General features: G+C 52.7%; 1 protein-coding gene across 1 annotated transcript in view; it reads right to left on the reverse strand.

Annotated features, from left to right (window-relative positions):
* The window catches only part of NDST1 (N-deacetylase and N-sulfotransferase 1), a 50472-nt gene extending 39526 nt beyond the window's left edge, over window positions 1-10946 (reverse strand). The window contains 1 exon segment of the mRNA XM_017875768.1: window positions 10483-10946. The gene's annotated coding sequence lies outside the window, so the exon portion shown is untranslated.
* Window positions 10947-11179: the final 233 nt, after the last annotated feature.

The following is an 11179-nucleotide window of genomic DNA, read 5'->3' on the forward strand; positions in this document are numbered from 1 at the left end:
TCCTTCACCTCTGATATTCCACATTTCAGTGCCAGTACCCTGAGGAACCAGAGGCAGCCAAGAAAATGGGCATCTGCAATGCAGTGGGATAATTGTGACAGATGGGGATGGGAGGGGTATTTGGAAGAACTCAGGGGTCCTTAACTCTTCTGGCAGGGAAGGCTTCCTGGAGGAAGGATACCTAAGCTGACCAGAATAAGAAGTAAGGGTTGGGGAGGGGTAGACAGAGGAAATGGCACATACCACAGCTTGGAGATAAGAGCATGTGTGGAGCTTTCCAGTGACTCCCTGCAATTCTAGCTGAGAGCAGGGCAAGAAGGAGCAGGTGTCCTGGGCAGAGCCAGGAAGGCTGGGGTGACTGGTCCTGTTTATACTCAGGGTACCCAGGTGTCCCATTTACCACTGATAAGGGCAGCCTGCGGCAGCAGCCCAGCCCCACCCCTTGGCCTAGGGCCAGGACAGAAGCACAGTGGAGAGGAGGTGGGGATGCCCTGATGGTGCCCCGCCCACGTTGGCCACCCAACCCCACGGAAGCGGGGGAGAGCAGCCACCAGCCACTCCTCGCAGGTCTGAGTGCAGTGGTCAGTGACCCTCTATCAGATTAACAACCTTTCAGAGTGTGAATTATGCAGCTCAGAGTCTCAGGAATGTGGGAGCCACGAACCCCTGTGGGAATCTGACATTTTTCAGACATAAAAAATATGCACATTAAAAAATGCACATAGTTGCCAGAGGTTGGGCGTTGAGAGTATGAATCAGCGGAGCAAAGAGAATTTTTTTGGCAGTGAAACTATGTGTATGAGACGACGATGGTGGATACATGTCATTATACATTTGTCCAAACCCACAGAATGCATACCACCAGGGCTGAACCTGAAAGTAAACTATGGACTCTGGGTGATAATGATGTGTCAATGCAGGGTCATCTGTTGTAACAAATTTACCACTCTGGATTGGGCACAGTGGCTCACACCTGTAGTCCCCTGACCCTGGGAGGTGGAGGCAGGAGGATCACTTGAGGCTAGGAGTTTAAGACCAGCCTGGGCAATATAGCAAAATCCCTATCTCTACAAAAAAAAAAATGAGCCAGGTGTCAGAGAATGTGCCTGTAGACCCAGCTACTCAGGAGGCTGAGGCAGGAGGATCACTCGGGCCCATGAGGTCAAGACTACAGTGGCCATAATTGTGCCACTGCATTCCAGCCTGAGCGACACAGCAAGACACTATCTCAAAAAAAAAAAAAAAAAAAAAAAAACCAATTTGGGGGGGGGATGTTGATAATAGGGGAAGTTGTGTGTGTGTACAGGGGAAGAGGGCATATGGGAAATCTCTGTACCTTACTTTCAATTTTGCTGTGAATGTAAAACTAAAAATCTAAACAATAAAGTCATACACACACACACACACATATATATATATACAAACACATACACATATGCTAGAAAATGTCATAATAGTGTGGTGGCTCTCGCCTGTCATCCCAGCACTTTGGGAGGCTGAAGTGGGCAGATCACTTCAGGTTCAGGTTAGGAGTTCAAGACCAGCCTGCCCAACATGGTGAAACGCCATCTCCACTAAAAATATAAAAATTAGCTAGGCATGGTGGCAGGCATCTGTAATCCCAGCTACTCGGGAGGCTGAGGCAAAAGAATCACTTGAACCCGGGAGGCAGAGGCTACAGTAAGGCAAGGTCGCACCACTGTACTCCAGCCTGTGCAATAGAGCAAGACTTCGTCTCAAAAAAATATATATCATAATAATTTCAAGGAGTTCAGAGCCTCCCTGTCACCCATCCACAGACCTAAAGTCCTAGACTAATGGACCCTACTGGTTACACGTGCAGACTGGAGCCAAGTGGCTTCAGTTCAAAACTAAGCTCCACCACCTAGTAGCTGTGTAATCTTGGGCAAGTTATTTAACTTCTCAGTGCCTCAGTTTCCTAGCATGTAAAATGGAAATTCTACCTACTTCCCACGGTTGTGAACATTAAATGAGTCGATACATAAGATGCTCAGAACCATGCCCGGCACACAGCTGCTGTTATCACGCACCCCTGTTGCTTATTTAACATACTTATGACAATCCCTCACGATGCGGATCACAGCTTAGCTCACGAAGTGCTTTCAAGCTCATCCCTCTCTTGAGAGTCTGACAGCCCTAGGACTCAGGCAGGGGAGGGGAACTCATTTCACAGAGGGAGAGCAAGGGCTGAGGCAGGCAGGCACCAGACACACTTATTACACAGAGAGCCAGGCAGCCAGGGCCGTTGTCCTCCTCTCACAGCATGCCTGAAAAGCAGCCCTATCTCTGGGGGCTGTGGGCCTTACTGGGAGCTGGCTGGCTGCCTGGATAGAAGCCAGGAAGCTAAAGATAAGGCCATGGCAAAACGCAGGGCAGAGGGAGAGCAAGGTAGCCCCTGTTCTCAAAGAAGGCCAAATACCCTGGGGTGCGGGTGGGCGGGGGGAAGTCAGTTGCTTTGTAGCAAAGTGCTGGCCACTCAGCCTGCTGGCAAAGAGGATTCCAGCACAGCCCCTCTGCAACCCACTCAGAGGCTGCCACCCTCCATCCAAGGCCCTCCTCACCCGCCTGCACTCCAGAGCTCCCGAGGCTCAAAGGATAAATAACTGAGGGGCTCCTAATCCCCCTGGAGCCACCAAGGCCTCAAGGACAGCTGGGGCCTCAATGACCCCCACCACCGTGGGCCTGCTGGGCCTCACAGACATCACCAGCAGTTTCCCCTAAATTCCAGCCTCACCCAGACAGTCACCAATCTCGGGCAAGCATCGAGGCTTTTGCTGATGAAACTCCCATTGCCTGGAATGCCTCCCCCGACCCCTTGGGACACTTACTCATCTTTCAAGATCCCAGTTCCAAAGTCATGACCCCTCTGAAGTAATCTCCAACCACTGCCCCCTCTCCCACTCCTAAGTCTCATTCCTCAGGCTCCCGCCTCATCCCCACTCCACGGTGCAGAGGCTGAAAACCAGGACCGTGGAGCCCAAAAAAATGCAGACTGTGCTCTTTGGCTTGCACAGTATTTTTCTTTAATTTGGGATTTGTTAGCAACATTGTTAAATCAGGAGATTTTACATAAAAGTCAGAACTTCCAACTTTTCTCTAAAGAGGGCAAGTTCTGGTGACACTGGGCACACATCCTCACCCGCCACCATCAGCTGAGGCACTTAGAGAGCCAGCCTCAAATGGGCCGTGTATCCTGCAGTTAACACCATCAGCATCTCTATGTACAGTCTCACAGCCAACCTCTTCCCTTCATTTGGCTTCCTGCCCAGGCCCTGGGTGTACCTGAGCATGTGGTCTGTGCAGAGTAAACTGGGGGCATTCCTACACATGGCTCTACCTGTAGCCTGCAGATCTGTGGGGCAAGACCAGGGCTTACTGACCTCTGCACAGGCCCTCACCGGCACCCGGCACAGAGCCCTCAGCACAAAACATGTCCTTTCTTCTTCCTCCCCCCATGCCTGGGTGCCACTCAAGGGCAGGAACCAACTCTGATTCATTGTGGAAGCTCCTGCTTTTCCCAGGGTCAGGTCCTTATTGAATACTCAGGATATGAATGAATGAGCAGCTGTTATTATTTCCAATTTACAGATAAGAAGACAAAGACTTCAAGGTGAAGTGACTGGCCACAGTCACATGGAAACCACCAAATCTTGACTCAAATGGGTTTCCTTCCTGACTTTGAGTTTGGTCTTTCATTCCTCCATGAAACCCAAGGGTTTCCTCAATAAAAGTAACACCAACAACGTTATAATTATCATCATTATGAATACTGCCGCCATACCTTCAGCACATACTATGAGCCTGGCACTGTACTAAGCACTTTTTTTTTTTTTTTGAGACGGAGTCTCACTCTGTCACCCAGGCTGGAGTGCAATGGCACGATCTTGGCTCACTACAACCTCTACCTCCCAGGTTCAAGCAATTCTCTCACCTCAGCCTCCCGAGTAGCTGCGATTACAGGCACCCACCATCATGCCCGGTTAATTTTTGTATTTTTGTAGATACAGGGTTTTGCCATGTTGGCCAGGCTGGTCTTGAACTCCTGACCTCAGATGATCCACCCACGTCAGCTTCCCAAAGTGCCAGGATTACAGGCGTGAGCCACCACGTCCAGCCAGCCCTTTTTATACCTCATTTCATGTAATCCTTACAACTAATATTGTTATCCACATTTACAGTTGAGTAAAATAAGGCTCAGAGAGGTTAAGTCACTTGCCCCACATCTAGTCAGTGGCAGAGCTGAAATGTGAACCCAGACCCCATGGGTGGGGGAGATAACTCCACAGCCTTCAGAGGAACCTTGGCTTGGGGTAGGCAAGGGCATGACGGGAACCTCAGCCACAAAGGCCAGTGGCCCACAGTCCTCAGCCAGGCTCCCACTGCACTCCCCTAGCCCTAGCCCCAGCTTTCCCTGCCAAGGTGCTGAGGATAATGAATGAGATGCTCTGGTCGTCATGGAGATGCCATGGCAACGCTGCACTTTCGGGAAATACCACGGTAACCGTGGCCACTGCTCTGGAGTTGAAGTCACTCTATCTAACATCCCCACCTGAAAACACTCCCCTGGACCCATAAGAGAAGAGGGGCAGAGGTACAAGGGCCTTCTTACAGGAGCAAGCTGTCCAGAGACTGGGACCAGGGAAGGGGGTCCAGCCTGGGCCTGTGATGAATGCGTGGGCTCCAGGAATGAGCCCAAGAGCTCCGTAAGAGCAGGTATGGAGAAAGAGCAAGCCATGCCTTTCACGGTGAATTGTGCCCAGTAACCCAACTCACATGTACACAGTGCCTACTGTGCACACCCTTCTTTTTTTTTTTTTTTTTTTTTGAGACGGAGTCTCGCTCTGCCGCCCAGGCTGGAGTGCAGTGGCCGGATCTCAGCTCACTGCAAGCTCCGCCTCCTGGGTTTACGCCATTCTCCTGCCTCAGCCTCCCGAGTAGCTGGGACCACAGGCGCCCGCCACGTCGCCCGGCTAGTTTTTTATATTTTTTAGTAGAGACGGGGTTTCACCGTGTTAGCCAGGATGGTCTCGATCTCCTGACCTCGTGATCCGCCCGCCTCGGCCTCCCAAAGTGCTGGGATTACAGGCTTGAGCCACCGCGCCCGGCCTACAAACCCTTCTATTTCACTCTAGTGACGACGGCTAGCATAACAGTTAAAGGCCCAGACTGGAGCTAGCCTGCCTGAGCTTGAATCTTTGAATCTTCTCTTTCTTTTTTTAAGAGTCTTGCTCTGTTGCCCAGACTCACTCTAGCCGCCTCCTACTGGGTTCAAGCTTTGAGTGATTTTTGAACCACAGCCTCCTGAGTAGCTGGGATTACAGGCGTCCACCACCACGCCCAGCTAATTTTTGTATTTTTAGCAGAGACGGGGTTTTGCCAAGTTGCCCAGGCTGGTCTCGAACTCCTGACCTCAAGTGATCCACCTGCCTCGGCCTCCCAAAGTGCTGGGATTATAGACATGAGCCACTGTGCCCAGCATATTTTCATTTTTTGAGACAGTGTCTTTCTCTGTTGCCCAGGCTGGAGTGCAGGGGCACATCACACTTACTGCAGCCTTGACTTCCCATGCTCAAGTGATCCTCCTACCTCAGCCTCCCAAGCAGCTAGGACTACAGGCTTGCGCCACCATGCCCAGCTAATTTTTTAATACAGACAAGGTATCCCTATGTTGCCTAGGCTGGTCTTGAACTCCTGATCTCAAGCAATCCTCCTGCCTTGGCTTCCCAAAGTGCTGGGATTACAGGTACGAGTCACTGCACCCAGCTGGGGCTTGAATGTTGGCTCCATTATTTACCAGCCTCATGGCCTTGGAGCAAATCTCTCAACCTCTCTGAACCTCAGTTTCACTAACTCTAAAATGGGGTTTACACTACTTATCTATCTTGCAGGGTGGCTGCCAAGACAAAGAGAGATGAGGTATGTAAAACACTGAGCTCAGTGCCTGGCACAGGGTAATATAAGCTAATAAAATGATTACTCAGTAACAGATTTGGAAAGTGAAGCTCAGGAAGGAACTGGCCCAAGGCCACATATCAAATTAGTAGTCAATTGAGAAAGAGAGAGGAAGGGAGGCCAGGCTGACGCCAGAGGGAAGGAGCAAGAGAATGGGATCCAGGAAGGAGGTCTGAGATCTCTCTGGGAGTGCGGAATAAGCAAAGGACCTGTTTCCTCATCCTGTATTTATTGAGCACCACTAGGTGCCAAGCATGCCACTAGGCACTGAAAATGCATTGGCGACCATGACCTTCCCTTAAGGGTTTCTAGAGGTATCTGGAACCCAAGGTTTCATGTCTCTGGTACGACATGGCTGCAGTGAATGGGGAAAGATGCCCACGGCCCTTAATGCTCACCCAGCCCACATTTTATTTCCAGCCTAGGTCACTCTTGACAATGCCCTCTGTGGACCACACACCTCTCCCCACTCCCTCAACACACACACCACACTCATGCACACGACAGGCTCAAATGGCATCATCATAGACATCTGAGCCACATGCACAGGGGGTGGGGGATGAGAGGAGGTCAGTGTAGAAAGAGCTCTGCCAGCAGTCTCAGAAGGATGTGAATGGGTACCTGGGCTTGGGCAGGGACTTGAGCAGGGGAGGGCAAAGCAGTGGCTGCAGGCCCGGGAACAGGTAGCCCCACATGCACCCAGGGCCACTGCCCATAGCTGATCCAGCACCTTCTAGCCCGTCACACCCCCAGCACAGTCACATCATCATCCCCCACCCAGCCACACCCCACAGCTTCCTAGCTCCACTAGCCACCCTACCACAGCCTGCCACACCCACCACATCCAGCCCAGCAAGGAAAATCCTCCACATTTGCTTCCCAGCTGTGCGGGAGTTTCTCCAGCGTGATTACACCCCTGGGAGGCGGAGACCAGAAGCAAATCTCTTCCTCTGCTAGAATTTGCTGCATGCCCCATCCCCCATCACCCCCACAGTGCTGCCTGGCCAGGGGCCAAGCTGCCGCCTGTCACCCCAGAGTCCAGGACCACCACCACCAGGAAAGAGACTGTTGGAGGTCTGGCTCAGAGTCACAGGGCCACAGAGAGCACAGTCTGCCCTGCAGTAAGCCCCTGGGGACACTGAGACCCAGAGAGAGGAAACGACCTCCTGGCCTTGTGCCATCTGGTGTGCCCCACCCTCATTTATCTTGGTCCATTTTCTTGTCCATGAAAACCCTGTCCCTCCTCCTCCAATGCCAGCCTCAGCAGGGACGTGAACATACCTGCTCTGGATTTCTAAAGTCCTGGGTGAGCTCCCCTGCTCCACATCCCACCATGCAACACCAGGTATCAGTTGTCCTTGCAACTAGAAAGCGGGGCTCCCAACTTCACTGAAAGCTTTGCAAGGCACAAGCCGTCTCCTACCCACAGCAGGTGCTCAAGAGCCTTGTGCCCTTGCCAATTACCTTCCCCTCTGCGAATCTGCTACGCAGCATCTCCAAGCTAAATGCATTAATAACATTAACTTCCATTTATGAGACACGCCATGTCTGTGTTACGTGCCATTATTTCAACCTTACCACAGCACCATGACCTAGATTCCCCCCATTATACGGATAAGAAACTGAGGCCCAGAGAGGCTAGTCACTTGCTACAGCCCCCAGAGCTAATAAGAGGGCGAATGGGAACTTCAGCACACAGTTGCTGGGCTACAGAGCCTGGGCCCCTCATCCCCCATCTCCACAGGCCCTTTGTGATCACCTAAGACAGCTAACACTTGCCAGATGCCCTGCACATCCCATTCTCCATTCCCTTTGAATAGTTTTCTGTGTTTGTTTTCATCCATTTTATATGTGTTTTAGTATCACAAGCAGCCTCTAGTGATCTTTCTTGGAAGTAACCCACAGATACCCATCAATCAACAAGGAAACAAAGCATTAAGCACTACTGTTTCACTCCGTGGTTCTCAACTTGTGAATCTGTTCTGGGTTACCTGGCAGGGAAGGCCCAACAGAAAACCTCAGGAACTTAGATCTCACTTGTTGAGAATCTGTCCTTCTTCCAACAGGGCTTGAGTTGCGAGTTTACCTTTGTACCAGCTCTGAAAAAAAGGGCTTACCGAGCAAACATACCAGACAGCCTGGGGGCGGGGCCATGTGGGAAACACAGCAGGTCACCTGCCACCCTCCTGTCCCAAGGACAGGACAGTCCTGACAGTCCCACTGAGGCTCTTCACGCACACCAAGGTTGTCAGGTCCCTCACACAGAATGTTATGCAATAGCCACAAAGCTTCCCAAAACGGGGCTCTCTGCCCACCCTATCCCCAAATCTGCCTATGCCAGAGTCAAATCCATCCAGAACTATTTTTTTCTTAGGCTCAGATCACAAACACTCAAAAGGAACAAAGCAGCATATTCAAACACATATCATAACCTCCCTCACTGGTGGCCAACATTAAGTGCCTGCAAACATCTGGGACTGTGCCAGGAGCCTTCCCTGCTCCAGCACGCTCAATCCTAACACCCTGAAAGAGGTGTCACTGCTATGAGCACTTTACAGACAAGGAAATGGAGGTTCAGAGAGGGTAAGTAACTGCTTGAGGTCACACAGCTGGGCAGAGGTGGAGCTAGGATGCCCCTCCCAGCCCACCCCAGAGCCCCTGTTCATGACCCCTCTGCAGTCCTACTTTCCACACCATTCCCAAGCCAGGTCTGCAGCCCAGGAGAAAGGCTTCCTGCAGGCGACCGGCCCCAGGGCTGCTGACCCGGCTTCTCTAGCTGAGCTTCAGCCTCCTGGGAAAGCCTGCACTGCAGAGAGGTGCACCATGGGACCCAGCAAGGCAGGACTTCAGCCAGAGGGTCCTCATGCCCCCATCAGGTACCCCAACACAACAAAGGGGGAGGGCGGCTGGGCGCAGTGGCCCCTGCCTGTAATCCCAGCACTTTGGGAGGCTGAGGAGGGCGGATCACAAGGTCTGGAGATTGAGACCATCCTGGCTAACACAGTGAAACCCCGTCTCTCCTAAAAATACAAAATTAGCCAGATGTGTGGCACATGCCTGTAATCCCAGCAACTCCAGAGGCTGAGGCAGGAAATCGCTTGAACCCAGGAGGTGGAGATTGCAGCGAGCCGAGATGGCGCCATTGCGCTCTAGCCTGAGCGAAACTCCATTTCAAAAATAAAAAAGGGCGGGGGGCACCTCCTGCTCCAGGCAGAGGCCTCATGCTAAGGAAGAGACAGGAGCAAGGGTCAGAAGCAGGAGATCTCAGCTAGCAGGGCACCACAAAGGACAATGGCGAGCACCTCACTTCACGGCCTGGCACATGCCAGGCACTTTACCAAGCACTTCTCAACCCTCACTTCACTTATTTGTCATTTATGCCCACTGAAGTAAAAACAATTTTATCACACCCTGAGCTTCTCCCCTATCTGCCTCCCCTGCAGAGGAGCTGGGAAATGCGGGTCACCACCAGCCCCCACCCTCCTCATGCCCGACTCCAGGCCTCAAATACACCCTGAGAGATTCCAAGACACAGGCAGACTCAGGGGCCTCCATCTCATGGATGCAGGCCAAAATCCATGCGGGCCTGGAAACCACAACAGCCTCCCAGTCCTTCCTGAGGCCCTGAACACTCAGGGGATAAGAGGTCATTGTCCCCTGAATGAGCCAAGCTCCCCCAGCCTGTGAGGTCAGGCAGAATGCTGGCCAGGAAGACAGAGGCAGGCGGTGCCACAGCCTCCATTGCTGCTTGTGAGTCTCTGGACAAGTCCCTTCCCTTCTCTGAGCCTCAGTTTCTGCAATTGCAGTGAGGGGTACGGACTACAGGAGACGTCTGTGACCTTCTGGGGGTTACAGAACTCTTTGAGAATCTAATGATGGCTATTAGCAGATTCTCTCCCTAGACACACAAATTCAGAGTGGTTGTGACTGGCCCCCATCAAAAGCCAAGTTAAGAACATGGAAATTCTCTAGGCGCCCCTCTGGCTTTGACAAGCCATGGTTCTCACAGTCTAGACAGGACCAAAGCCACAAACACAACATCAGAGAGCCCCGGGATCTCACCATTCCAGCTTCCCCCGTGGCCCTGAAGTAAATCTTTAACTCTTGGACCTGCTGGCTTCAGGTGGATTTGTGGACGTGCCCAGCTGTCTAGAGAAGCCACAGGAGAAACTGAGCCCTTCCTTCCCAGCCCTCAGCCTCCTCCTTCTCCTCCTCCATCAGGAATCTGCCAGGTCAGCCTGGACCTCTCCCTGGGGCAGTTCCAGGAGCTGCTTCTGATCTGGAATGAAGGTAGGACCCAGTGCCAGGCTCAAGGGCCAACCTGTACCCCCAGGCCCCTCCTGGGGACACACACACATACCACACACATACCACACACATACCACATCACACACGCGCACACACACACACACACACTCAGATGGACCTGGAAGGACGGGACAGGGCAGGGGGCCAGGGACAGTGGTCAGAGGGGACAGGAGCCAGGGAGAGAACCAGACCTAGACCCACCGGAGTTCCAGGCAGTGGCATGCGGTTCCTCTTCACTTCACCACGTCCTCTCGAACGTCCTCTCCTTAACACGGCCGCACCTAATCCCAGGGCCAGGAAAAATGGCATTACTGTTGGCCCAGTCCCCTCCCCAGGAGAAAGGGAAGGCAGAAGCAAGGGAGGGAGGTGGCCCTAGAGCACCCTGCGCCACCAACCACGTTCCTAGAAACCTCCACGCCCCCTCATGCCACCTCCCTTGTCAAGGCCTCCAGCCCCTACCTCCTTAACCTCAGAAAGAGGATGTCCTCCTCCGATTCTGCCCCATGCCCAAGGGACCACCGGCACCTCGCTTGCCTCACCCAAGCCCTGCCTGGAGGAGCCTTCCGTGGGAAAGGAAAAAGTATGTCCCTGACCCTCATGCCAGTGGGTCTTCTGACCCTCTCAAGAGAGGTAGCAGCCAACAGCTGGAGGAGCGCTCACTGGCAATAAGGATAACTGGGTCCCAGTTCCAGTCCTGGCCCTTCCCCCTCAGACCTCAGTTTCCCCACTTGTCCTGAGAAGAAGAGGAAGGACTGGTATGTCCAGCTGGTGGGAAAAGTGTCTATGATGCTGGCTTTTGGCCCCTGGCCCCACCCAGCTCAGCTGCCAGGCCCTTCCCTGTGCCCCACCCTGCAGAGGAGGAAGAAAGGTGACTGGCAACGGTGTGGAGGGTGTGAGA

Source organism: Rhinopithecus bieti, unplaced genomic scaffold (assembly GCF_001698545.2).
Source record: "Rhinopithecus bieti isolate Rb0 unplaced genomic scaffold, ASM169854v2 scaffold_7673, whole genome shotgun sequence".
Taxonomy (NCBI): domain Eukaryota; kingdom Metazoa; phylum Chordata; class Mammalia; order Primates; family Cercopithecidae; genus Rhinopithecus; species Rhinopithecus bieti.